The 26,148-nt window shown below is 45.8% G+C and overlaps 1 protein-coding gene across 2 annotated transcripts in view; it reads left to right on the top strand.

Moving 5' to 3' along the window:
• The window catches only part of LOC147693338 (transient receptor potential cation channel subfamily M member 2-like), a 623,295-nt gene that overhangs the window by 580,895 nt on the left and 16,252 nt on the right, over positions 1–26,148 (top strand). The window lies entirely within an intron of this gene.

The raw sequence follows: 26,148 nt of genomic DNA, 5'->3' as shown, positions 1-26,148 counted from the left end.
AGTATGGGGAAGCAGTTGGTAGGTGCCTCGCATTACGGCTGCGCATGAAAGTAGCCTCCCACCGTATTTTGGCGTTAAAGGATAATTCAGGTGTATTGTGTCATGATCCTCAAGGGATTTTGGCAATTTTGCATCAGTTTTACACGGAACTGTACATACATCAGGAAGTGGTAGATGTGGGTAATAACATATTTGCTGGGGTATATCACAACTAGACCAATTGAATAGCCCAATTACTATGAAGGAACTAGAAACAGCAGTTAATAGCTTGGCGATGGGGAAAGCTGCGGGACCTGACAAACTCCAGAGTGAGATCTATAACTTATTTTTTAACCAGATTAAGGGTGAAATGTTGGCTACTTTTAGGGCAGCACAGGATGGGCAAGCTCCAAACTCATGGGAAGAAGCCACTATTATGGTCTTTAGTAAGAAGGGGAATGCACTGGATCTGCCTGGATCATACCATCCGATTTCATTGCTGAACTATGATGGCAAAATTTACTCGAAGATCTTGGCCAAATCGTTTGGCAAAGATTATTAGTCCATTAGTGTCAGTAAATCAGCATGGGTTTATACCTGCTCACGGGACGGTTACCCATGTGAACAAGGTGGTGACGTTCTCCGACATAGCCCAGGCTGAGAAACAGGAATTAGAGTTAATTTTATTGGATGCTGAAAAAGCATTTGACTGTGTAGAGTGGGATTATTTGTGGAAATTGATGTACCCGGCGGGCTTTGGGAAAGGGTTTATGACTGCTTTACAAGTATTGTATACTACACTGGTTGCTAAAATTGCTGTGATGGGTATGGTATCAGCGTCAGTGAGAATTACTAGAGGAACTCGGCAAGGATGCCCTTGTTCCCCATTGTTGTTTGCTTTGTACATAAATACGGTTGTTGATATGTTGGGGAATAGTTTTTTGATGAAACCTTTTATGGTACAGGACATCTCACACTCTGTTTTCGCTTATGCAGACGATTTAGCTATCACTACGGTCGATCCATTCTCTGCACTTAAAGAGATTGAGCTTCTAACATGAATCCAGTCAGGTATCCGGGTATAAACTTAATGTAACTAAAACACAAATGCTATGTACAGACAATATTGTGTTGAATGATGTTAGAACAATAAAATAGGTCACATATTTGGGCATTAAAATAAGAACATCGATGTCAGAATTGGTTGATGTTAATTGGGCGGCCATATTAAGTAGCACTAGGGATTCGTTAGAAAGATGGGGGCGACTACATTTTACATTAGTAGGCAGAGGTAATATTATAAAAATGAACATTTTACCAAAGGTGTTATACTTATTTAGATCTATTCCCCTGGAAGTGTTGCGGGTCCAACTCCAACATTTACAATGTCTGTGCACTAAATTTCTCTGGGCCCCCGGCAAACCCAGGCGTGCTACAGGATTCATGACATTACCAAGCGAGAGAGGAGTCTGGGCGATACCAGATTTTACATTTTATTATTATGTTTGCTTTTTATTATTGACGGGGGAGGATGTCAGTAATATAGCAGAGGCTCCTTCTATATTCCAGTTGATGTTGGGTTCTGAGGGAAGACATTGTGTGTTTAAGGAAATCGATTGCAGTTACTTTAAAAGGACAAGGTTTAAATTTATGGAAGGTGCTTTTAAGGTGTGGAGGAAAATACGGAAACTATTCTTGTTGGAAGGGCTAACTTATTACACGCACACAAATGCCTTAAATATTCTTCCCCCCATCTTCTGGGATAGGGTGGCATTAGGCTGGAGGAATAAGTGCATCCGGCAGATAGGAGATTTCTATGAGGCTGGGGGGTTGTTTCCGACGTATGAAGTTTTAGCGAGACAATACAACTCGCCTAAAACACAATTTTTTTAATTCCTCCAAATTCGTGATTTTCTTAATCGGAAAAATTTAGAACTGACACCAAACTTACTTATTGAGGCTGTTAGACGGCACGAGAAAATTGGGGTGCTAAAGTATTGTTATCTTCTAGCATGATGATTTGGAGAAATATAATGCCCAAAGGTCCACTGTACTGGGGGAACATAATATATCTATAGGGAAAGCTATTGCTAGATCTAGGGAAACTCTACTATCCGCTAATTTGAAAGTCACATTTTTTAAAACTGTTTTTAATTTGTACTTTACTTCGGCACGTATGCTTAAATGGGGGGGCGGGTATGATGGCAAATGTTTTCGCTGTGGGGGGATAAGGTGGATAGTCTACATTTTTTTTTTAGCTGCTGCAAATTGTGTAGGTATGTGTTGGATAGTGAAATTTTTTTGTCAATGATTGCTGGGATCCCCATTAAAATTACCCCTGCTATAATGTTATTAGGTATTGGGCAAGATTTTGAAAGGGGACCCCTATGTTTAAACATTGTTACTTGATTTTTATTGCAATGACTGTAGTTTGATTGTGTATCTCTTCTGAATGGTGCCATCTTGAGCCCCCATTAGCGTGCAAAAATGTATAATTTATTTAGTTTAGAATTGAGTTTGTATTCGGCAAGAGGGGCAAGGAAACAGAAGATTGGAATGTGTATCTGGGGGGCATTCTGTGATCATATGAATGTATGAAATAATTTTGTTGCAATGCTTTGTTTTGATATTGTGGAGCAATAAAAATAAAAGAAATAAAAAGGAAACCATATATCGAAGAGACGTTGTAGTGTGAAACAAGATATGTACAACGACAATGGTGAACTTATTAGTGCGTGACTACAGTGACACAAAAGTGACATAGCTTTATACAATTTAAAAATAAACAAGGGAGAAGGGAGTTTTTGAAGGCAAGATAATGGGATAACTAATAAAATGGTTGCCAACTAAGTCACAAAAAGGCAATAGTATTACATCATACAATACATTATCGTTATGCCCAAGCAGCTTGAAAACAAGCGTAATGAGACACCATCTTCAATCAGGAAAGATAGTTTACAATAAGCGGATAGGTGAAAGAAAGGAAAAACATAAGAAAGGGTTAAACTAGCACAGAGAATACACGCGCATTAACAGTTAAGAGAAGTGCAGAATAAAGTACCTGAATTACGAAAAAGAGCAGATTCTGAGGAAGGAGACAATGAAAAAGGAAACGTCATAAACGGCACAAATGTGTGCTCGGTGGAATCATGTGGAAACACAAGAAAAAAAACAAGTCTGCGAACACTCACCACTGGACCGGCGATAATTCCAACCAGGTATGTACTGGTGTAAGGTTAAAACAAGTAAATGCGCGGAGTGCCAATGAATAAGGCAGGAGGGGGCAGGATGGGTAAGTCTCTTGCCCGTGGAGACCGGATCAAGTCAAGGGGGGCGGGTCCGTCCGTCTTATGAACAACCTGTATAGCAGAGTGAAAAGGGGATAGTAAGACCGATTCCACAAGAGGTCAGGGGTAAATAAGCCTAAAAGTATGTGAAGCATGATGGCGGTCGGCTGCCGCTAGAGCTCCGGAACCCACCCGGGGATTTATCCTGTTGCTTGGCGCCTGAGAGAGCCCAGACTTGTCCTAAGGTGCGGGGACTGCTGCTGGTGCCTCGGTCCGGGTCCGAAACACTCTCGTCGGACCCGTGAAGGCTATGGCACGACAGAGAGCAGAGCGGGGCCTGCTGCAGCATCCGGCGTGGTGAAGCCGGGTGCTGGAGTACGGGCGGAGGCCGGAGTGGCTGAGACCTGCCCTGCCGGTAGTCACCGAACGGCACCCCCGGCGTGTGACTGCCCCGGTGCTATTCCAGCCCTGGGGTGCAGATGGACAGCGTTACGCCCGCAAGCATACTGAGCCGGAACGTGATGTAAAGAGACACGCAGCAGAAGGGGTTTGCTGGGTCGCCTGGTTAGAATGCGAGGCCGGGCCTACCTGGGGTGATTGCTTTCCGCACGTGTGCAGCCAGATCCTAAAGGTAGTTTGAGGCCTGGACAGGGATTGGCGAGGCTGTGAGAGGCAGTGGGGCATCCTGGGTGCGGTGAGTGCGGGGCATGCCCCCTCGCCCTCCCCCCGTGCGGGGATAGTGACGCAGTAATCTGTGTGGGCAAAGTGTGCATAAGGCGGATGGCAGCTGATATTCTCCCGGCCTGATTGACGATTGAACCCAGGTGCTGTCGGGAGGAGGCCGTGGCTACCGAGGAGCCTGATTGCAGCGGAGGAGTCAACAAGGTGGTTGGTAGCGGATAGGAGTGGCGCTGCGAGGGCCCCATGACTCTTAACTCTGGCTGGTGAATGACACATGCGTTGTGGCCTGCTACTATAGTTTGAGGTGGATATTGCACTGGAGTGACCGTCCTGTATTAACGTCAGCTCACTGACGAGTCGAGTGGATTGTGCAGCTAAGGACGGCCGGTAGATCTACTGGGTGCGCCCTCTTCTCCACTGATGAATCTGGGACATGCAGCCATCTTGTTTTTTGTGCCCTGAAGATTGACGTCGGGAGAGAGGCTTGTGCTACAGTGTGGAGTGGGGGGCGAGATGCCATTGACCTTGACTTTGGAGCCTGTGAATCCCCTGAAAGGTGGACCCCCCCCTTGCACTTCCCCCTTTCCTCCTGTTGCGATTTGGCTCTTCCTTTTCCTGTTGGGATTACTTTGCGGCTGATACCCTCTCTTTGGCATGGCGCCTCCGGGGATGCCAGAGGACTGCTGCCTCAGTGGGGAGCTCTATCTGGAACAGTCGCTCGCCTGAATACATGCCTATTACCTGGTGTTGGACTGGGCCTGTCCTCTTGGCGACATGGTTCGGAAGGGGGCAAAGGGGACGGAATTTCAGAAGGACTCTGAAGCGAAACGTGCTGTGATGGGCGCTGGGGACGGATGAGCCCCGCCTGGGACTGCAGAGACTGCTCTGGTCAGGGAACAACCGACCGACAAATTGGATTTGATTTTGAAGGAAATAAGTGAGTCCAGATCAGCGATGGAACAACAGCTGGGGGCGCTTACTACTAACTTATCCCTCCTGAAGGAAGATCACGGAAAGCTGGCAGACAAGGTAAAGGACCAGGGCCATGTTCTTGCGGATCTTACACCGGTGGTGGCGGAACACTCTTCCTCCATACAACAACTTCACCAACAGGTTGCTTCATTGATGGATCGGGTGGAGGATGCGGAGGGAAGAAACCGACGCAATAACATACGCCTCATAGGCCTGCCGGAGCGCTGTGAGGGGCCACGTGCAGTGGATTTTATGGGACAATGGTTGCGGGATCATGTGGCCACTGAGGGATTGTTGCCGTACTTCTGTGTGGAGAGGGCTCATAGGATCCCGACTGGCAGGCCTAGGCTGGGCTGACCGCCCAGTCCGCTGATAGTTAAGATCCTTAATTATCGTGATAGCGATGTCTTGTTGCGAAAAGCCCGTGAGAAGTCCCTCATTCAGTATGAAAGTCATTCAGTCTCCCTGTACCCGGACTATACAACGATGGTCCAGAAGCAGCGCTCTTTGTATCAGGCGGTGAAGAAGAACCTCCAAAAGGCCCAGCTCAAGTACGCACTTCTCTTCCTGGCCCACTGAAGGTCATCCACGAGAATAAAACGCACTTTTTCGAAAGTCTCTCGGATGTTAAGGAATGGCTGGAGATGATGGGCATAGGTGAGAGCCAGGGCTCCACTCAGGAGCTATCCGGCCAAGGTTCGAGCAGTGATTCGGGACAGAAGGATGGAGGATCCCATAGGTCCGGTAGGAGGGAGGGCCGTTCCAGTCCGTCACGGGAACAGCAGAAAAAGGACCAGCTTGGAGCAGTAGCCATAGTCGGTACCTTCCGCGAGGACACAGGGAAAATTGTGACAGGCTCAGAAGACAGCACGGTCCATTCCGACTCTGACCACAGCGTGATCCTGTTTCCCACTATTACACCTCGAGCTGCTGATGATCTACAGGACAACTGATGACACTGGCGGACCAACTTGATGCGGACACTCAGAGTTGTGACTCATGGTATCCTTTATGAAGTATTAGCTCGCTATTTCTGTAACTGCCTTTTCTAGTTCCTCGTCGTCCGAGACACTGGGGAATTGGATTTCCGGGTTGTAGCACGGAGTGGGACACTCCTGGACTCTGTCCCTTAATCCTGGGCACATACCGCGATCATGGTTGAGGCCCGGTCCCCATATGGCTGCCCACTCTCTCCAAGGACATATCCCCATTCCCTTGCCACTAGTTTATCCTATATTCATATCCCCGGGATGGTAGGCCGTTGAGCCAGCGGTGATTGACGTGGACGGTGAAATGACTTCACCAGTGCTCGGCCATCCCCCTGTTGGCGAATGCACCAAAATCTGACCCTATATGTTTGCAATTTTAATGTTGGGCCCAGCATTGTTCTCACGCTGCGCCAAGTTTGTTTTGTTTTCAGATTTGGTTTCAGGGCACGGGGTTTCTTGGGCGCTTTCAGTGGAAGGTACTACAGAGGGGCTACAGAGACTCCTTCAATTGATAGATGGCAACCATGGCTGAGACTGCAGGGTCATACAAATTTCTTACCTGGAGTGTGCGAGGACTAGGGGCGATCCAAAAACAACATCGTATCCATGCCTTTCTCCTAAGACACTTCACACAGGTTGCATTCCTTCAGGAATCCCATCTCACAACAGCATTTATTCCACAACTTATTTGGCCTTTTCTAGGGGAGCAACCATATGGGTCCGTCATGGGACACCATTTGTGGAGACTGAAAGGAGGGTGGATGATCAGGGCTGTTATGTTTTGGGTAAAGGTACATTGGATGGGGCACTGATAGTGCTAGGAAGCATATAGGCCCCATATTATGATCAGGACAGGTTCTTACACAATATAGGTTTGGCACTGTCAGACAGGGTCGGGATCCCCTGGGTTTTAGGTGGAGACTGGAATGCGGTATTGGATTTGGGTTTGGATAGGTCCCCCCCTTTCCAGGCCGCTGGGGCGACCAAGTTGGCTGACCATTCTGCTTCCTGGGCGGAGGGCTGGATGTTGTCTTATACATGGCGTGGGTTATATCCCACCCATAAGGAATATTCTTTCTATTCCCCCTTACATAATTTACACACTAGAATTGACTGGTTCCTATGCTCAAGATCGATAGCCACTACAGTAGAGAACTCGGAATATCTGGCCAAAACATTCTCCGATCACAGGCCCTTAACTCTCACACTTTTCTGGGGTAAGGTACCGACCTGGTGCCTACCTGGAGACTTAACCTATTGCTCCTGGAGGAACACCCTTTCCGTGCGTCATTGTCTGTTGCCATTACTGATTATTTTAGAGACAATTGGGACCCCGCCTCCTCGAACCTGGTCATCTGGGACGCCATAAAAGTTGTGATCAGAGGAGCAGCGATAGGGCAATTGGTGGATGCCAGACAAGAGATACATAAGAAACTTTGTGAGGTGGAGACTCGTTTGAAGGTATTAGAATGAGAGGCGAGCCTGGATCCTTGGAGGAAGGGAGACCTACAGACGAGGTATATTGAACATGCTGAGGTTTTAGAAACATTGCGATCAATAATTTATAAGGAATATTTAAGTCGTCAACACACCGATGCCGACTGGCCCGGTTCATACGTGATCAACCAGATCCACCAACCATAACTCAAATTTATTACCCGGCGGGTACCCTGGTCCGTACACGAGCTCTATATGCACCAACTGGCCTGGAGGACTCAATACAAATCGCTGAATTCTTGCACGGTCTTCCCTTTCCGGTACTGACAGACGACACACAGAAGGCGATTGATGGTCCCGTTACACAGCATGAGATACTGGCAGTGATCAAGAGACTAAACCAGTAATAAAACGCCCGGTATGGACGGGCTCCAAGTAGAGTTTTATTCAACCTACTCGGATATCCTTGTACCGGTTCTTGAGATGGTGCACAGATAGGCGTTTGAGGTAGGCCATTTACCGGATTCAACTATGCAGGTGCTGGTGACATCTATACCTAAACCTGGCAGAGATATTTTAGAGATGGCTAATTATAGACCTCTCTCCTTGCTCTCAATGGAATATAAGATCCTTAGCAAGGCCCTAGTCATGCACATGCAGTCCCATCTTGCTACTCTTATACATCAAGACCAATGTGGTTTCCTTCCAGGGTGCAGTACATCAATGAACACGTGTAGTCTGCATGCATTAATGACAGCCATGCCTCTGGACTTCCCGCAGGCAGGCTGCATAGCACTTGATTTCAAACAATCGTTTGGTTCTCTATCGTGGCCTTTCATGTTCGAATCTTTGAAACCCTTCGGCTTCCCAGAAGCCTTCATGCGCTCGATACGACTGTTATATACTAACCCTAGGGCTAGGGTGCGCACAGGCCGCCATATATCTGAACGCTACCTGGTACACAGGGGCACTCGTCAGGGGTGTCCCCTGTGCCCGATTTTCTTTGTTCTGGCCTTGGAGCCACTCGCTTTGGCACTTCGAAGTAGCATGAGCCATGTGGGCATCCCTGGAGGTGGCACACGCCACTTGATATCTATTTACACTGACGATATCCTATTGTACCTGCAGGATTTGGAGGCAGACCACACTGCGATCTCTAACATTTTTAAGCAATTTGAACTGGTGTCGGGCCTAGCGATTAACCCGGGAAAATCGATCGGTTTCTTCTTTAGGGAGGGACTGCACTCTCCCCACATACGCTGTGGCATGTATCCGATTCCGGTGGCCCAGGCCTCCTTTAAATACTTAGGCATGCAGGTGTACAGGTCACCAGAGGACCAAATAGACGGCAACATCAAGCGTGCCATTACATGGCTCTGCAGTAATGTGGTATTTTGGACTTCATTACCCCTGTCAACGATGGGCAGAATTGCTATTTCCAAAATGATTATGCTTCCCCGCCTATTGTATTCTTTTGTGAATATCCCGGTGATCCTTCCCCAATCTATGTTTAATGCAATAGAAACTATCTTGATCAGCCTTACCTGGGGTACTGGTCGGAGGCGAATTAGTCTGTGTAAACTCCAATTAGGGCCTAGGTCGGGAGGACTTGGTGTCCCGAATTTGAAGGGCTATTATTATGCCAGCCAACTTCAATGGCTTTCATATTGGACTGCGGGCAGGAATAGAGATAGATTTTGCGAAAGAACGTCTGGACTGTGGGGAACTCCACTCCTTGTTACTACCGAGAGCTCGGATTCCCCTGGACTGCTCTCCTCTCCTGCACACGGCCTTGATGTGCTGGAAAAAAGCACTGTCGTACACTTCCGCAGTACCGCCATACGCAGCGAATATTCCCTAGTTGGGCATTACGACACCGCAAGGTAGTCTTACACAACATGCATTACGTCTCTGGACGGACAATGGGATAGAAGACATAGGTGCTTTCTTTGGCGATGAGACGTTGTTAGATCACGAATCCTTCATGCAGATCAGTGGGGTTCATCCGAGATTGTACTTATTGCATGCCACAGTAACTCATTACATAAGGCACACATGGGCACCCCTACGACTCAAACCTACCCAACACAAACTGGTTTATTTATTATACTATGTGGGGGCAGGAGGATACCTTGTACGTTGGCTATATACTGTAATTAGGGAACATGCAGTGATCCCGCTCACAACCCTTAGGATGGCCTGGGCTCAGGATTCTGACTCGGAATTAACAGATAAGGCGTGGCAGCTTATATTGGAGCACCCAAAAAGAGTATTGCATAATGCTAAATTTAAATTTATACAAGTGATGGCGCTTCATAGGGCATACTTGACTCCCAAACAGCTACATCGTATGTTTCTGGACTCCCCACATTGTTGCCCCCATTGTCAGGGAGATGACGCTGACTTCATCCACATGGTGTGGTCCTGTCCTCGATTACGGGGCTACTGGGCTGACCTATGTCAGACGCTCCATGAAGTGGCTCACTTACCAGTACCAGTAGAAGCCTTGTATTGCCTAGTAGGGTTACGTAAAAGATCTAAGACACCCAAAGTTAAGTTGAAATTTCTAGACCTGGCTTCATTCTGGCGATAAGGAACATAACGATGAGATGGAAGTCCCCAGGCCATTAGGTTAACTGCATGGCAAAAGGATTTGGTGCAGTGGGGTCGAGCAGAGGGTGCGGCCCTACGGAGGGAGGAGAAGAGAGATCATAGGAAACAACCCATAGCGATGGAGTGGGAGGTTATGATGCTGTAGATGGAGGGGCTTGAATCGATCCCCTCTCAGGTAGCAGGATCCCTATAGTTGGCCTGAGGGGGAAGGATTCAGCTGGGAGAGAACCCTGTCCTCAAGAAGGAGCACATGATAATGGCACCATTGCGGATTGGCAGTCTCCATTGCTTGCCCGAGGGAGCTGCCTAGACAATTGATAAGTGACCAGGAGAGGGTGGGAATGGGGTGGGGGGATTTTAGCGGTGGGGAGTTTCACATGTTTTGAGAAAATAATGATGTACGTATGGAAGACCTACGCCATGTTGGTTGTGTATGAAACAGACCACTTACGATGGAGACGATTGCTCTGTTTTTCTTTGATCTAGGTGGGATGGCGGATGGTTCGAGACATAGATTTCTCCTATTTGTGATATAAGGGTGTAAATTGAAAAATTTACTGTGATGTGTACATTTCCATGTGTAAGAACAATTTTTCTCTGCAGTCACTAATAAAGAGTTGAAAAAAAAAAGTATGTGAAGCAATGATTACCGACGTGTGTCATGTGTTAAACAGTGAGCCTGGAATCCCTCTCCCTTTCCGAAGTGTGAAAGGAGCGGATGTGACGACAGCTCTATATAAAGGGAGCAGGGGCAGAGTCGTAGAGCAACTAGCGAGTCAACAGGGAGACATCAGGGCACTCGAAAGTGAGTATGAACAGCGTGTAGAGCACAAAGGTAGACAGAGAAGAGAGAAATGACAGGAAACACGGGGATTAAAATACCACAATTGTGAAATTAAAACCAATCACTCAAAAGCACATTGCCCGTCAAAATTACATCGATAAAGTGAAGATTTCAAATAGGAGATCAAGTATCCCAAAACATGATATATACTAGCAGCCCGTCCCAACGTTGCGCGGGTATGAATTGCTGTCGGCCAGTAGTATATTGTTTTGTAGGATTTCGTTTTGATAGCATTTCTCTTCTGTGACAGGCCTGTGAAATGCTCTGATTTACAGTGCACTGCTGATGCACTTAAGAGTGCGCGTTCGGTAGTGTGTGAACTCGAGTTTCCCTACTTTATTTTTCCTTGCAATATTATATAGCGCAAACTCGACAACATGGCATGAGCACAATTTACATTACAGAAGAACACATTCATTTGTGGTAGGCACGGGTTAAACAAAGCGATTTGCCTGGAATCACAGGATGTTGAGCTGATGCCGAGATTCGAACGTAGCTCACTAGCTCTAAAGTTCGCAATTCTAGAACCTGTGGCGGAAGGTGTGCCTAAAAGTGTATGTCGGTCCTGGCCATCAATGAGAGAGGCCTGTGCATTTTTCAAATTGGTGGTGAAAAAAATATGAGTATGTTGCTAGAGATGTGGACTTTCGTGCCACCAATGTACTTACCGGGGGAGGGTAAACACCCATTATTCCGCAACTTTCTTTCCGCATACCATCACTCCGCATACTTTCATTACGAAAGTACCATGACTCCGCAATGCCATTATAACGCATGCCATTACATTTTATATGCTTTCACCACGCATACATTTACAACGTAATTTGTTGTAAATGCATGAATGGTAAAAGCATGTTTTTTTAAATGTTTGGATAAGGTAAGTATGGGTATAGGTGTATATGTTTTGAGGTACTGAGGTATATGTTTTGGGGGTTTGGGTATTTTAAGGGTTCAGATATAGTTTTGGGTTATGGGGTACAGGGGTAGTTTTAGGGTTTAGGGATAGGTCTGGCTTTTGGCATACAGGGGTATTTTTAGGGTTCAGGACTAGGTTTGGGTTTTGGGGTACAGGGGTATTTTTAGGGTTCAGGGATAGGTTTGGGTTTTGGGGTATAGGGGTATTTTTAGGGTTCAGCGGTAGGTTTGGGTTTTGGGGTACAGGGGTATTTTAAGGGTTCAGGGCTAGGTTTGGGTTTTGGGGTACAGGGGTATTTTTAGGGTTCAGGGCTAGGTTTGGGTTTTGGGGTACAGAGGTAGTTTTAGGGCTCAGGGATAGGTTTGGGTTTTGGGGTACAGGGGCATTTTAAGGGTTCAGGGCTAGGTTTGGGTTTTGGGGTACAGGGGTATTTTAGGGTTCAGGGGTAGGTTTGTGTTTTAGGGTACAGCGGTATTTTTAGGGTTCAGGGCTAGTTTTGGGTTTTGGGATACAGGGGTATTTTTAGGGTTCAGGGGTAGGTTTGGGTTTTGAGGTACAGGGGTATGTATAAGGTTCAGGGCTAGGTTTGGGTTTTGGGTACAGGGGCATGCCAATACCCCCAGTCGCAACAATTACAGCCTTTCTACCTCCCCTGGTGGGAAGATGGGGGCAGCAGCCCCCAATCGCCCCCCCGGGGGAAAAAAGCACACTTGACGCCAACGAGTACGCTGGCTTTTTATGTGTGGGGGTGAGGGCAGCAGAGAATGGGCATACCAATGCCCCCACCACCCAAGAAAAATAGCCACAGTGTTTCTGCCTTGGGGGCATATCGGGGCAACCCCACCCCCGAAATCCCCACAGGGCGTCAGAAAGCCGACTAGGCACGGATTTGTGTTCAGCAATATACCTACCTGTGGAATTTGGGCCCTAGCGCAGCCGACATAGGGAAACCTAGCTAAACTGTACATTTTTGAAAACTAGACACACAGGGAAATCCAGAATTGGGTGACTTGCCTGGGTCTCACCAGGTTCTGTTACCCAGAATCCCTTGCAAACCTAAGAATTTGTCCAAAAAAACAAATTTTACTCACATTTCTGTGTTGGAAAGTTCTGGAATCCGTATGGATCCACAAAATTCCACCCACCCTATGTTTCCCAAAGCCTTCCAAGAAAAATGGTACTTAACTTGTGTAGATAGGCCTAGAGCCCACAACAGGCAAAGGCCAAAAACCTATTGAGGCATCATCAAAATTACCCAACAAAAAACAACGTGGTTTTGCAAGGGGGTGTCCCATAAGTTTTTAGCCCCGTGTTAGACGGCCATCTAGGGAAACCTACCAAACTCACACATTTCTGAAAAGTAGACACCCGGGGGCTTCTAAGGAGGTATGGCTTGCATGGATCCCCCAAAGTCCCCTTACCCAGAATCCCTTGCAAACCTCAATTTTAGCTGATAAAATCCTTTTTTTCCCACATTTTTGTGGGGGAAAAGTGTGGCATCACTGGGCTCACACAAATTTCCTACCACCCAGCGTTTCCCCAGGTCTGCCGATAAAAATGGTGCCTCACTTGTGTGGGAATTGCAAAAAGCACAGTTGATAGACAGAATGTAGAACAATGTCATACATTCACCCCAGTACAAGGATCTGGGCCTAAATCCATCGTTTTTTTGCACTCCACACCACCCTGGGTTAGACACTGGCTATATGCAAATCAGCTCTGACCCTGTGCCCCATGGGAACAGTCAGTCCGAACTACCAAGCCATGTCTTTCCCAGACTGGAATCAAGCATCCAAGGACCAGTTTCTGGCTATCAACCTTCATTCAGCCTGGATAGCTTGACTCCAGTGGTGTGGAGAGCCTGGGACTCACGTCTGAGTATACCCAGCACACTCAGGGTGAAAATTGCAAAAAACACAGTTGATGGACAGAATGTAGAACAATGTCATACATTCACCCCAGTACAAGGATCTAGGCCTAAATCCATCGTTTTTTTGCACTCCACACCACCCTGGGTTAGACACTGGCTATATGCAAATCAGCTCTGACCCTGTGCCCCTGGGAACAGTCCTGTCCGAACTACCAAGCCATGTCTTTCGCAGACCGGAATCAAGCATCCAAGGACCGGTTTCTGGCTATCAGCCTTCATTCAGCCTGAATAGCTTGACTCCAGTGGTGTGGAGAGCCTGGGACTCACGTCTGAGTATACCCAGCACACACTGGGTGAAAATTGCAAAAAACACAGTTGATGGACAGAATGTAGAACAATGTCATACATTCACCCCAGTACAAGGATCTGGGCCAAAATCCATCGTTTTTTTGCACTCCACACCACCCTGGGTTTTTTGGACAATTTTTTAGGTTTGCAAGGAATTCTGGGTAACAGAACTTGGTGGGAGGCAGTCAAGTCACCCCATCCTGAATTTCCCTGGGTGTCTAGTTTTCAAAAATATATTGGTATGATAGGTTTCCCTGGGTGTCGGCAGAGCTAGGGTACAAAAACTACAGCTATGCACTTTGCCAAAAAAGGGTCATTTTTTACTGCAAAAATGAGGTGTGACCACGTTACGTTTTGTGCTGTTTCCTGTCGCGGGCACTAAGCCAACCCACACAAGTGAGGTACCATTTTTCTTGTAAGACTTTGGGATCCACGCAGATTCCAAAACTTTTCACCACAGAAATGTGGGAAAAATGTGGCTTTCTTGACTTTTTTTAGGTTTTCAAGGGATTCTGGGAAACAGAACATGGTGGCAGGCAGTCAAATCACCCTATCCTGGATTCCCCTGGGTGTCTAGGTTTCAAAAATGTATGGGTTTGCTAGTTTTCCCTTGGTGCCGGCAGAGCTAGGGTTAAAAAACGACAGCTACACACTTTTCAAAAAAAGGGTACATTTTCTTTGTGAAAATGTGATGTGTTCTCATTGGGTTTTCAGCCCTTTACGGTTGTGGACACTATGCCTACCCACACAAGTGAGGTACCATTTTTATTGGGAGACTTAGGGTAATTCAGATTTGTAAAGCAACTGTTATTACCTATTGAGTTTTGATGCATTTCTGCCTTCCAAATGAAAGACATGTGTAAAAAAGAAGTCATTTTTTAAAAAATGACCAATAATTCTCATGCTAGTATGAGTATTCCCAATTTTGAAAATGTGCAAATATGTACTGTTTCTAAACTCTATAATTTGTGCCCATTTCAGAAATACATAGGTGTCTTTCATACCGATTTTTCCATGTTCATTTTCGCACAATAATTGCTATATACCCAGTACATAATAAAAAGCCATTGCAAATTGCTACTCAGTTTTTGACTCTGGGTTCGTCTGCTTCTTGGTGAACCTACAAGTCCTATATATCCCCACAACCAGGAAGGTCCAGTGGATGTAACAGTATATTGCTTTCAAAGAGGTGTCATAATTACAAGAAGTTACAGGTTAAAATGTTGACACAAAAGGCTGTTTTTGTTCAACTAATTCTAAATTTTTCCAATATTTAACTGTTAGTTTTCATAAAGAAACCTTGATGGATCTACACAAATGACCCCTTTCTGAATTTAGATGTTTGTCTACTTTTCTAAAATGTATAGCTCTCCAGGATCCATTATTGCTTTCATACTCATTTGTACCATTAACTGGAAGGAGGTTGAAAGCACTAAAAAAGGCTATGTCCCAGAAAAATGGCAAAACTGTAAAAAATGTTAGTTTTCTGACAAAAAACTGTCATTCCCTAAAAGCTGGGAAAATTTTGATTTCATCCCCACAAACCCTTTTTTGATAATATTTGCAGGGAAAAACCCAGAGGCTTTCATTTCTAGCCTATTTTCCAATTTTTCTGAAAAAACACAAATGTTACTGTATTTTGGCTAATTTCCGGGACCCCTCCAAGGGAATCCACAAACCCTGGGTACCTTTAGAATCCCCATGATGTTGGAAGAAAAGGACGCAAAATTGGCATGGATACCTTATGTGGTCAAAAAGTTACAGGGGCCTAAGTGCACACTACCCCAAATAGCCAAAAAAAGGCTTAGCACAGGAGGAGGAAAAGGCCTAGAAGCGAAGGGGTTAAGGAGCACTACAATATTTGCTGAGGACCAAGAGGCTTGGGCCAGCTGCACCCCTTGTTTCAGCGAGGCTGTATTCTTCAGGACGAACCCTAGCTGGGTGGAGAAAATGTTTGAAAACTGTAGAGGAATCTTGTCTGTTCCTACCACTTTCCCTGAAGGCAGGCATTTTATGTTGGCAAGAATTTCCACTTATGATAGATGAGCGTCCAAGGAATTCTGGTCTTCGGCACCCAGTCTTCCCAATGGGATTGACTTTACTGAGTGCTTTAAGTCCTTATTGTTTTATCCCTCTTCTTCTTCCTCTCTATAGTGCCTCCCATAGTATCCCCGGAACAAGCCTTGCCTGCCCCTTCTAAGAGTTACTATCAACCTTAGTGGCAAGCAACGTTCTTTCATATACCTGTTGTGATGGGACATTCCTCCTCTGCAATGCACTCTAACCCAGTGGCCACTGCAGATTATTGCTCCTGCAGTCCTTCTGACATTCCATTAGAGCACCTCTGTAAATTCTTGCTCCCATTGAAGGAGCATGATGGTGGGGCTCCTTCAGATGCATCCCAACTGGGAGCCAGCCCAGATACCCCCGCCGCCAGGAGATCCATGGGCCCAACAGCTGTTTCTTTTCCCACTGCTGGAACTTGTCCATCCTCAAAGCAACTATCAGTGGGAGCTGGGTGAAGAACTCTGCATTGGGGGGTTTGGGCTGACTAGTAAGCCCCCAATGCCCCTAGTGTTGAACTACTTGATTTGAAGCTTTCCTGAGTCCAGCCCCTTGGAGATGAGCATGTGAATCCTTACAGGCATTTACCTTGATTTTCCTCACCCCTGTGCTGCTCTGGTCCGTGTTCAGGCGGGCTTGCCCAGCAAAGTGCTGCAGGACAGGTACTGCTTCTGCCTGCTCCTGGGCCGGTCTAGAACCTTTGGGTGGCATACTCCACCATGGGACGCGCTTGGAGAGAGAAAGCGTCCGAGAGTTCAATTAGCCCAGCGTGCAGTCGGCAACACAACCATGGCAGTGACAAATAAAGTCGTGGTACGGTAAGGCAAAGCCGAACCCATGAAGGGCCTACGCTGATCGCCTACGAGGGCGGGACCCCCAGGACATGGAAAGCTGTAAGCCCCCAAAAAATCACCAAAAGCCATTGAAATTGGAAGCAGTGATTGGGCGGCAGGGTTCAACCCCCCAATCTGAAAGAAGTGGCATGGTGGGAAAAGTAGGTTAAAATGGCATAGTGCAACAGCCTGTGCCTAACTTGACCACTCCACATTGGCCCACCCACATCAGATTGCGGGCATTGCAGCCGCAGGTTGGGAGCAGTCAAGGAGACCACAGAGACAGCACACTTAGACACCCAAGAAAGCACAGTAGCCTAGGAAGAGGAGCTACTCAAACAGTGTCCTTGGGATGCCTTACAGCAGGGGCACTGGGAGCAGGCGAATGGCCAGCAATGGGTCAGCAGCAGGTGAACACATCACTTGCAGCCGAGGCAGGGCCTGACGGCCATCCACTCAGATTACAGTAGCAAGGGAAGCCTAGAGGCCTCGAACGCTGGGCACTTCCTAAAGGGCTGTAAATCAGGGGGCTGTGCGCGAAGTGCTGTAATAGTTATTGCAGACTAATTATTCAAACTGTTTGATAAAAATGCAATGTTTATGTTCCATGTTTGTGAATAAACTGCGGCCATTATGCATCAACAGTGACTCAACTTAGAATTGCCACACTGATAACCATACTCAAAGAAGGTAAGCCCAAAAATAAATGTTCCTCATAGACCTTTCTTGTTGTTAAACGCTGAAGCCAAAACATTGGCGATATTGTTGGCCACTCGTTTGATTCAAGTCATTACCATGCTGGTACACCCGGATCAGTCAGGGTTTATGCCTTCCAGAAACACAGCACTTAATTTGTGGAGGCTGCATGAGGAGGCTGCATGAGTACTAGGGCTCAAGGACACAACAAGAGAAGATGCGGTGGCCGCAGCAACACCGCCCACCACCACCCTCCGCGCCTGGACTCCAATCAGCGCCGAAGACACCGTTCGCATGATGAACTCCATCCACTCCGGATCTCCGACCAACCCCTGCCCTCACCACGTCTTCAACAAGGCAGACGCTGTCATCGCACCCCACCTGCGGGACATCATCAACACCTCCTTCGACACCGCCACCTTCCCGGAGAGCTGGAAACACGCCGAACTCAGCGCTCTACTCAAGAAACCAACAGCGGACCTCACCGAACTCAAGAATTACCGCCCCATCTTGCTCCTCCCGTTTCCAGCCAAAGTCATCGAGAAGACCGTCAACAAACAGCTGGCCGCCTTCCTCGAGACAAATGGATCCCTCGACCCCTCACAGTCTGGCTTCCGAGCCAACCACAGCACTGAGACCGCCCTCATCGCTGCCACCGATGACATCCGAGCCCTGATGGACAACGGAGAAACAGCGGCCCTCATCCTCCTAGACCTCTCCGCGGCATTCGACACTGTCTGCCACCGCACCCTAGTGCAGCGCCTCAGCAACGTCGGAATCCAGGAGAAGTGAATTTGGAAGGGTAGCTGCACTCTATTTATTGAGTTTATAAAGGCGTTTGTTCGATATGTGTGCTGTGCTGGTATGTAGCCTGCAAACTATGTAGTATCAAGTGTATTTGGCCTGGTTGAGAACCAGGACACCAGTACGCACTACTCAATATAAATTTGAACGCTAGTACATTTATTTTGAATTTTCACGAAAAGTCAACTTAGATCAACATTACATTCATGTTTCATTTGTTGCAAAGCAAATTTTTTATCATCAATATGTACATTGCTATCTTTATACATATACCATACATTTCAATATCAATACATTTTATCTACACCCAATGCATTTCGGGGCGCGAGCCCCTTCGTCAGGGGTCTGTATGTAGAGAAGAGAAAGAAAAAGAAAAGGAATCTTATTACTATTGATGCACTAATGTGTATAAATATAGATCTCTGCGCTATGCATGTTTCTTACCGCAGGTGAGGTAGAATCAATTATGGGTTGCAGTAACCAAAATGGATATTGGAATGGCCTAAACGTAGAAAAAGAGGGGGGGAAGTTGTGTATGAGCATCATGAGTTGATTTGATTTTATTTGAAAACCTTTAAATGAAATTTCACATTACCTGTGCGCTTTGCTATATCTGGTCTGAAAAATAGGAATAGGGGGAAGAAGGAAGTTAGGAGTTAGAATGGTGAGGGGAGTGTATGTTGTTCTCACTTGATAAACATGGGACTAATTTGACTTTGTATTACGTGATGTGCATTAGTCCTCACCTTATTTATGTTGACTTTAAAACTGGAGCCTATGAGGGAATGTAAAAAATCTCCATCAATAATGCCCAAAGCAAGTATATAATTAGTTCTAACTCCCTTAGAAGTGGAGTTTACCTGTGAGTCCTGCATGTTGAACGTCGGGCTCAGCAAGTGCTCAAAAGTGAGGGTAGATCTGCCAATAAAACACAGTATTTCTTATAATGCTTATAATGCTGGCTAACGTGCGATCTGTTTTAGAAAACGGGATGAATGAATGTTAAGGAATCCTTACCGGAGCGAAGTGCTCTGTAAACCCGTCACGACGATTTCCGAGTTTCAGCGTGAGGACGCGTAGTCCTTCTTTTAATGTGGTAAACGCTAACTGTGTAACTATCGATGACGGACTTCCGAGTTTCAGTGTGAGGACACTATCGACTATAAACTAAACGAGGCCTACACATGGGCGGAAGTGTATGCAAAACAACGATTTAACACCAACAAAAGACAACAACCAACTTCCTCAGATGAGAGCGTAGTCTCAGATAGTGAAATCAGCTCGAGAAGGCAGCCGATAGTAACCACACAAGCACAAAAACCAACTTCACAACCTTCTGACCCAACCAGTACAGCCGCTGGACCATCGTCGATTCCTTTTTTAGAAAAGGACTTACCTCCAAGCAAACCACCGGATGTCCCAATAACAACAACTGGAGAAAAAAATCGAGAAGAGGACAGGGAAAGGGAAAAGCAACGAGAGAAGGACAGAGAACTATTGAAGAAAACAGGATTGAGAAGCCAAACCAAGACCTCATAATAAACATCTCACACTACACCCTTTCCAACTTTGAAAAGAAGATATTAAACAAAGGCATATCTTTTGTAACCACGTACCACACAAACGCTTTGGAAATGGAGGTAGCACTCTTTAAGTTCATGAGAATTCTAAGGCTAAAATACTTCTTCGCAGTTTTAAACCCAACAACAGATACCATGGAAATAGACAGACGGTTTAAACCAAAAAGCAACTTCATGCCACCAACATCCCACAAAACTCTGGATACATTCGAAACTCTAGTGAAAGCCGACATGAACAGGATTCAACTCAAAAGGAAAAGCAGAAATCTCACACGAGCAGAATACAGTGCTCTTCAAAGATTAGCAAACAACAAGGATCTGACATTCCAAAGAGCCGATAAAGGTGGTGCATTAGTCTTGATGGACTCAACCTTTTACGCACATAAAGGAGATGAACATGTGCATGACACGGAAACATACACCAAACTTGAACAAGATCCAACCATGAACATATCCCAAAATCTAGATGACATCCTAGATAAAGCGGAGGAACTTAATTGGATTGATAATCCCACAAAACGATACCTTCGGCAAACTTTCCCAAGAAGACCTAAAATATACTTTTTACCAAAAGTTCACAAAAATTTGAGTGATCCCCCCTTCAGGCCAATCGTCTCAGGATGTTCTTCGATCTTCGAGAATCTTGGCATCTTTATCGATGCACACATGCAACCATTTATGCAAAAATGGGTCACATATATAGAAGACACTTCAGACTTCCTGAGAAGCCTTACAGAAATCACTATGGCTGACAATGAGAAGTGGACACTATGCTCCATTGATGTAACTTCACTATACACATCAATTCCGCATAAACAAGGGCTAGAGGCAATGGAATGGGCATTATTAAGATCAGAGATGTCAAATGAATTGAGATACCTCATACTGCAACTACTAGAATTCTGTCTTTTGAACAGCTACTTCGTATGGAAAGAAGATTTCTACATTCAACAAACAGGTACGGCTATGGGATTCCCAGGAGCCTGCGTCTATGCGAACATCTTCATGGCAAAATTCGAACTAGACTATATACTGGAGGACCCCACATGGCAAACTGGGATAGTCTACTATAAGCGTTACATAGACGACATATTCATCATATGGAAAAACACACCCACAGAATTACTACAGAACATCAGGAGTCTAAATCTGGCCAACTCACGTATACAATTCACCCACAACATCAGTGACACAGCGCTTCCTTTTCTGGATGTTCTTGTTGAACTACAAAATGGTTCAATCCAAACCAGACTGTTTAAAAAAGCAACAGATAGAAACACGGCACTACTTTATGAGAGCTTTCACCCAGCCAACTTAATAAACAACCTCCCAATTTCTCAATTCATGAGGATCAAGAGAATATCGTCAAATGACACGGAATGTACAAAAAGTCTAGAGCAACAAAGGCAAAGATACCTGGACAGGGGATACCCCAATAAATTGCTAGAAAGACACTTGGAAAAAGTCAAAAACATACCCAGGAAGAATTTACTACAAAAACAGATCAAAACAGATAGTAAAAGGATGGTATTTGTTTCAAAATATTCATCTGCGTCAAAAGACGTCCAAAGGATTATCACTAAAAGATGGGAAATTATAACAGCTGAAAAAGATTTTGAAACACTCTTTCACAACAGACCTCTATTCGCGTATCAAAGATCACGGAATCTAAAAGAACTATTGAACAAATCCATCAGTGAGGACAAGTCAGTGAAAAGAACCTACAAAGGAACCCAAAAGTGCTACAATTGCAAAAATTGCAACAACGTCATACAAGGAGACACTTTGCTTCATCCGCGCACAGGAGAAAAGATACAACTAAGGCACACGACTAACTGCAACTCTGAGCATGTGGTGTACTCGATAAAATGTCCATGCGGACTGATATATGTCGGAAAAACTGACAGAAAATTGAAAATAAGGTTGACGGAACACAAAAGCCGCATCCGCAACAAGAATCTGACTGCAGCCCTGGCAAAACATTGGATCGAATCAGGGCACTCCATCGCCCAATTAAGATTCCAAGTAATCGAAATGGTTCCCCAAAGGTTGGGAATGGACAACGCCAAAGTTCTAATCCAAAGAGAAACATTCTGGATTCGTAGGCTCCAAACTCTTATCCCAAATGGATTGAATGACAAATTAGATCTCATATGTTTTTTATAGGTATAAACACCTCCTAAAACCGCAGCTCACGGAAGACTACACAATCCATATTATTCTGATTTTTCAACAACTAGGAGTCCGAATTGATCATACACATCACAGAACAAACTGGATATGGATAAATATACAGCCTCTTCATAAATGATTTTAAACTATAATCACACACCTCATCATCAACAATATTTCACATTATTCCATAAGCACCTGCGCAAAAATTAACATAGTATAACCTAAGTCTGTCAATGAATATCGATAATAGAATGGAAATAGGCAGGAGTAGTCACAACAAATTGATAGCAGGGATTGCATATTGCGATTTATGTGATATAAATATGAAGTAGTCAAAGGATCTAACACTTATGACTTGACAAAGTTCTGCCATAAATCACTTCATTCAATCCCACGCCTCCTTCTTTTCCCCCCCCGCCCGTCTTTCCGTCTTTACTCTACTTTATTCCATCTAATTGGGAATCTATCACATCCACAATATTTCAGCCTCTACTCGATCTACATATTTGCCAACATAGTAAACCAATTCCTCTGATCCACCACTTCAATATGGCGGCCGTTATCATAAAATAGCCGACTTATCATTACACATGCGTTCTCGTAATTCTGAAAATCTCATAATGCATTTTCCAGAACGCCAATAGCTTTTATCTGTGAGAGTACTATCACAGTAATATCAAAAGCCAGCGAGAGTCTATTGTGAATAGCCACACAACTAGCGATCCTCATATCAAAAGAAGGACTACGCGTCCTCACACTGAAACTCGGAAGTCCGTCATCGATAGTTACACAGTTAGCGTTTACCACATTAAAAGAAGGACTAAGCGTCCTCACGCTGAAACTCGGAAATCGTCGTGACGGGTTTACAGAGCACTTCGCTCCGGTAAGGATTCTTTAACATTCATTCATACCGTTTTCTAAAACAGATCGCACGTTAGCCAGCATTATAAGAAATACTGTGTTTTATTGGCAGATCTACCCTCACTTTTGAGCACTTGCTGAGCCCGACGTTCAACATGCAGGACTCACAGGTAAACTCCACTTCTAATGGAGTTAGAACTAATTATATACTTGCTTTGGGCATTATTGATGGAGATTTTTTACATTCCCTCATAGGCTCCAGTTTTAAAGTCAACATAAATAAGGTGAGGACTAATGCACATCACGTAATACAAAGTCAAATTAGTCCCATGTTTATCGAGTGAGAACAACATACACTCCCCTCACCATTCTAACTCCTAACTTCCTTCTTCCCCCTTTTCCTATTTTTCAGACCAGATATAGCAAAGCGCACAGGTAATGTGAAATTTCATTTAAAGGTTTTCAAATAAAATCAAATCAACTCATGATGCTCATACACAACTTCCCCCCCCTCTTTTTCTACGTTTAGGCCATTCCAATATCCATTTTGGTTACTGCAACCCATAATTGATTCTACCTCACCTGCGGTAAGAAACATGCATAGCGCAGAGATCTATATTTATATACATTAGTGCATCAATAGTAATAAGATTCCTTTTCTTTTTCTTTCTCTTCTCTACATACAGACCCCTGACGAAGGGGCTCGCGCCCCGAAATGCATTGGGTGTAGATAAAATGTATTGATATTGAAATGTATGGTATATGTATAAAGATAGCAATGTACATGTTGATGATAAAAAATTTGCTTTGCAACAAATGAAACATGAATGTAATGTTGATCTAAGTTGACTTTTCGTGAAAATTCAAAATAAATGTACTAGCGTTCAAATTTATATTGAGTAGTGCGTACTGGTGTCCTGGTTCTCAACCAGGCCAAATACACTTGGAATCCAGGAGAAGGCACTGGAATGGATCATCTCCTTCCTCAACGGAAGAACACAGAGAGTCCGCCTACCACCGTACAAGTCAGAGGCCACCGAAGTCATCTGCGGCGTCCCTCAAGGATCCTCGCTGAGCCCCACCCTCTTCAACGTCTACATGAGCCCCCTCGCGGCCATCGCATGCCAACACAACCTCAACATCATCTCCTACGCCGACGACACCCAGCTGATCGTCTCCCTGACCAACGACACCGCCAGAGCCAACCTTCACGAAGGGATGAAAGATGTAGCCGAGTGGATGACGACCAGCCGCCTGAAACTGAACTCAGACAAGACGGAGGTCCTCATCCTGGGCTCCTCGCCCTCCGCCTGGGACGACTCCTGGTGGCCCCCTGCCCTGGGCACCGCACCCAAACCGACGGACCACGCACGCAACCTGGGCTTCATCCTGGACTCCTCCCTCTCCATGACCAGACAAGTCAACGCCGTCTCCTCGTCGTGCTTCAACATCCTGCGCATGCTACGGAAGATCTTCCGGTAGATCCCCACCGAGACCAGGAAGACTGTCACCCAGGCCCTCGTCACCAGCCGACTGGACTACGGCAACGCCCTCTACGCCGGAACCACCGCCAAGCTCCAGAAGAGACTCCAGCGGATCCAGAACGCCTCAGCCAGACTCATCATCGACATCCCACGAAACAGCCACATCTCCGGACATCTGAGAGACCTGCATTGGCTCCCCGTCAACAAAAGAATCACCTTCCGTCTCCTCACCCACGCACACAAAGCCCTACACAATCAAGGCCCGAGTTACCTCAACAACCGCATCAACTTCTACGCTCCCAAACGCCACCTCCGATCATCCAGCCACGCCCTCGCCGCCGTCCCCCGCATCCGAAGAGCGACAACAGGAGGAAGGTCCTTCTCCTACCTGGCCGCCAAGACCTGGAACTCCCCCCCGACCGACCTGCGCCTGACCCAAGACCACCTCTCCTTCAGGAAGATGCTCAAGACCTGGCTGTTCGAGCAGTAACGGCACCCCCCCCCCCCCCCAAGCGCCTTGAGACCCTACGGGTAAGTAGTGCGCTCTATAAATGTCTTTGATTGATTGATTGATTGGTGGTGTCGTTGGATGCCACTATGTCCTTCGATACCATAGTGGCCATACCTCTTTGCAGTCCTAGGAAGGCTGGGCTTTGGTCACAATTTCACCAGTTGGATTAAGCTCCTATATTCAGAGCCTCAAGCGCAAGTTGTTGTAAACAATAAAAATGTGCCAGTCTTCTCCCTTGGGAGAGGGAGCAGACAGGGTTGCCCTTTGTCCCCACTGTTTTTGGCGCTGACACTGGAGCTCCCCACGGCGTGGAGCTATAGAGACCTCATCATACGAGGTTTGAGGCTGTTCTCAATGAAATCTCCAATGAACTTGCACACTGGCCCTTACCAATAGTGGTCTGTGGGGATTTTAACATTAACCTTCCAACCAACTGGTCGATGAAAGATGAATGGGTATACAGAGGTCGCAAACTGCAAGTATTCAAATCCCTAAAAAAATTTACCCCTCACACCTGAATTACTAGATGGCTAGCAGATATCTAAACCCAATGATCCGGGATATAGCTTTTTTCCTAACCCACACTCTTCTCACACCAGAATTGATTTTATGTTTTTGTCTAATTCCCTTAAAACCAAATGTCAAACAGAGAAGCTGCCCCAAATAATCTCTTATCATAATCCCCTAGTCTGCTCATTAAATGGAATGTTGGCCAAAGCTGAGCCCACATCTTGGACCTTTTAGAAAATCCTTCTAAAAGATGTTAAATACTGTGCCCATATGTGAGAATGGATCCCCAATTTATTAGCTGACAACCCAGGTAGTGCCTCCATCGATTTAGTTTGGGACACCTTGAAAGCTGGTATTCGGGGAGAGACCATACAGTACTTAATGAGAGCCGACAAGCTAGAGAGGGAGACAATGTGCGGCCTGCAAGAGAATCTTAGGCAGTCAGAAGAAGAGCTGTCAAAAGCTACAAGCAGAGCCAAGGCGACTGACGAAATTTCCAAAATCCAAAGCCAGGTAGCAATCGCCAAGGCGGCAATTACCAATATTTTCACTGAGAAAGCATTGAGAAAAGCTACTGCCAGGAAAGAAGTGGTCTACGAAGTCAACAAATTAGTGGGTCATAAGTTAGCCGTGCGTATGCGACAACAAGCCACCTCCAATCTGATTTGTGTATTACACGACCCCGTGGAAGGCT

Source organism: Lissotriton vulgaris, chromosome 8 (genome assembly GCF_964263255.1).
Source record: "Lissotriton vulgaris chromosome 8, aLisVul1.2, whole genome shotgun sequence".
Taxonomy (NCBI): Eukaryota; Metazoa; Chordata; class Amphibia; order Caudata; family Salamandridae; genus Lissotriton; species Lissotriton vulgaris.
This window is presented reverse-complemented; position numbering and strand designations above follow the sequence as displayed.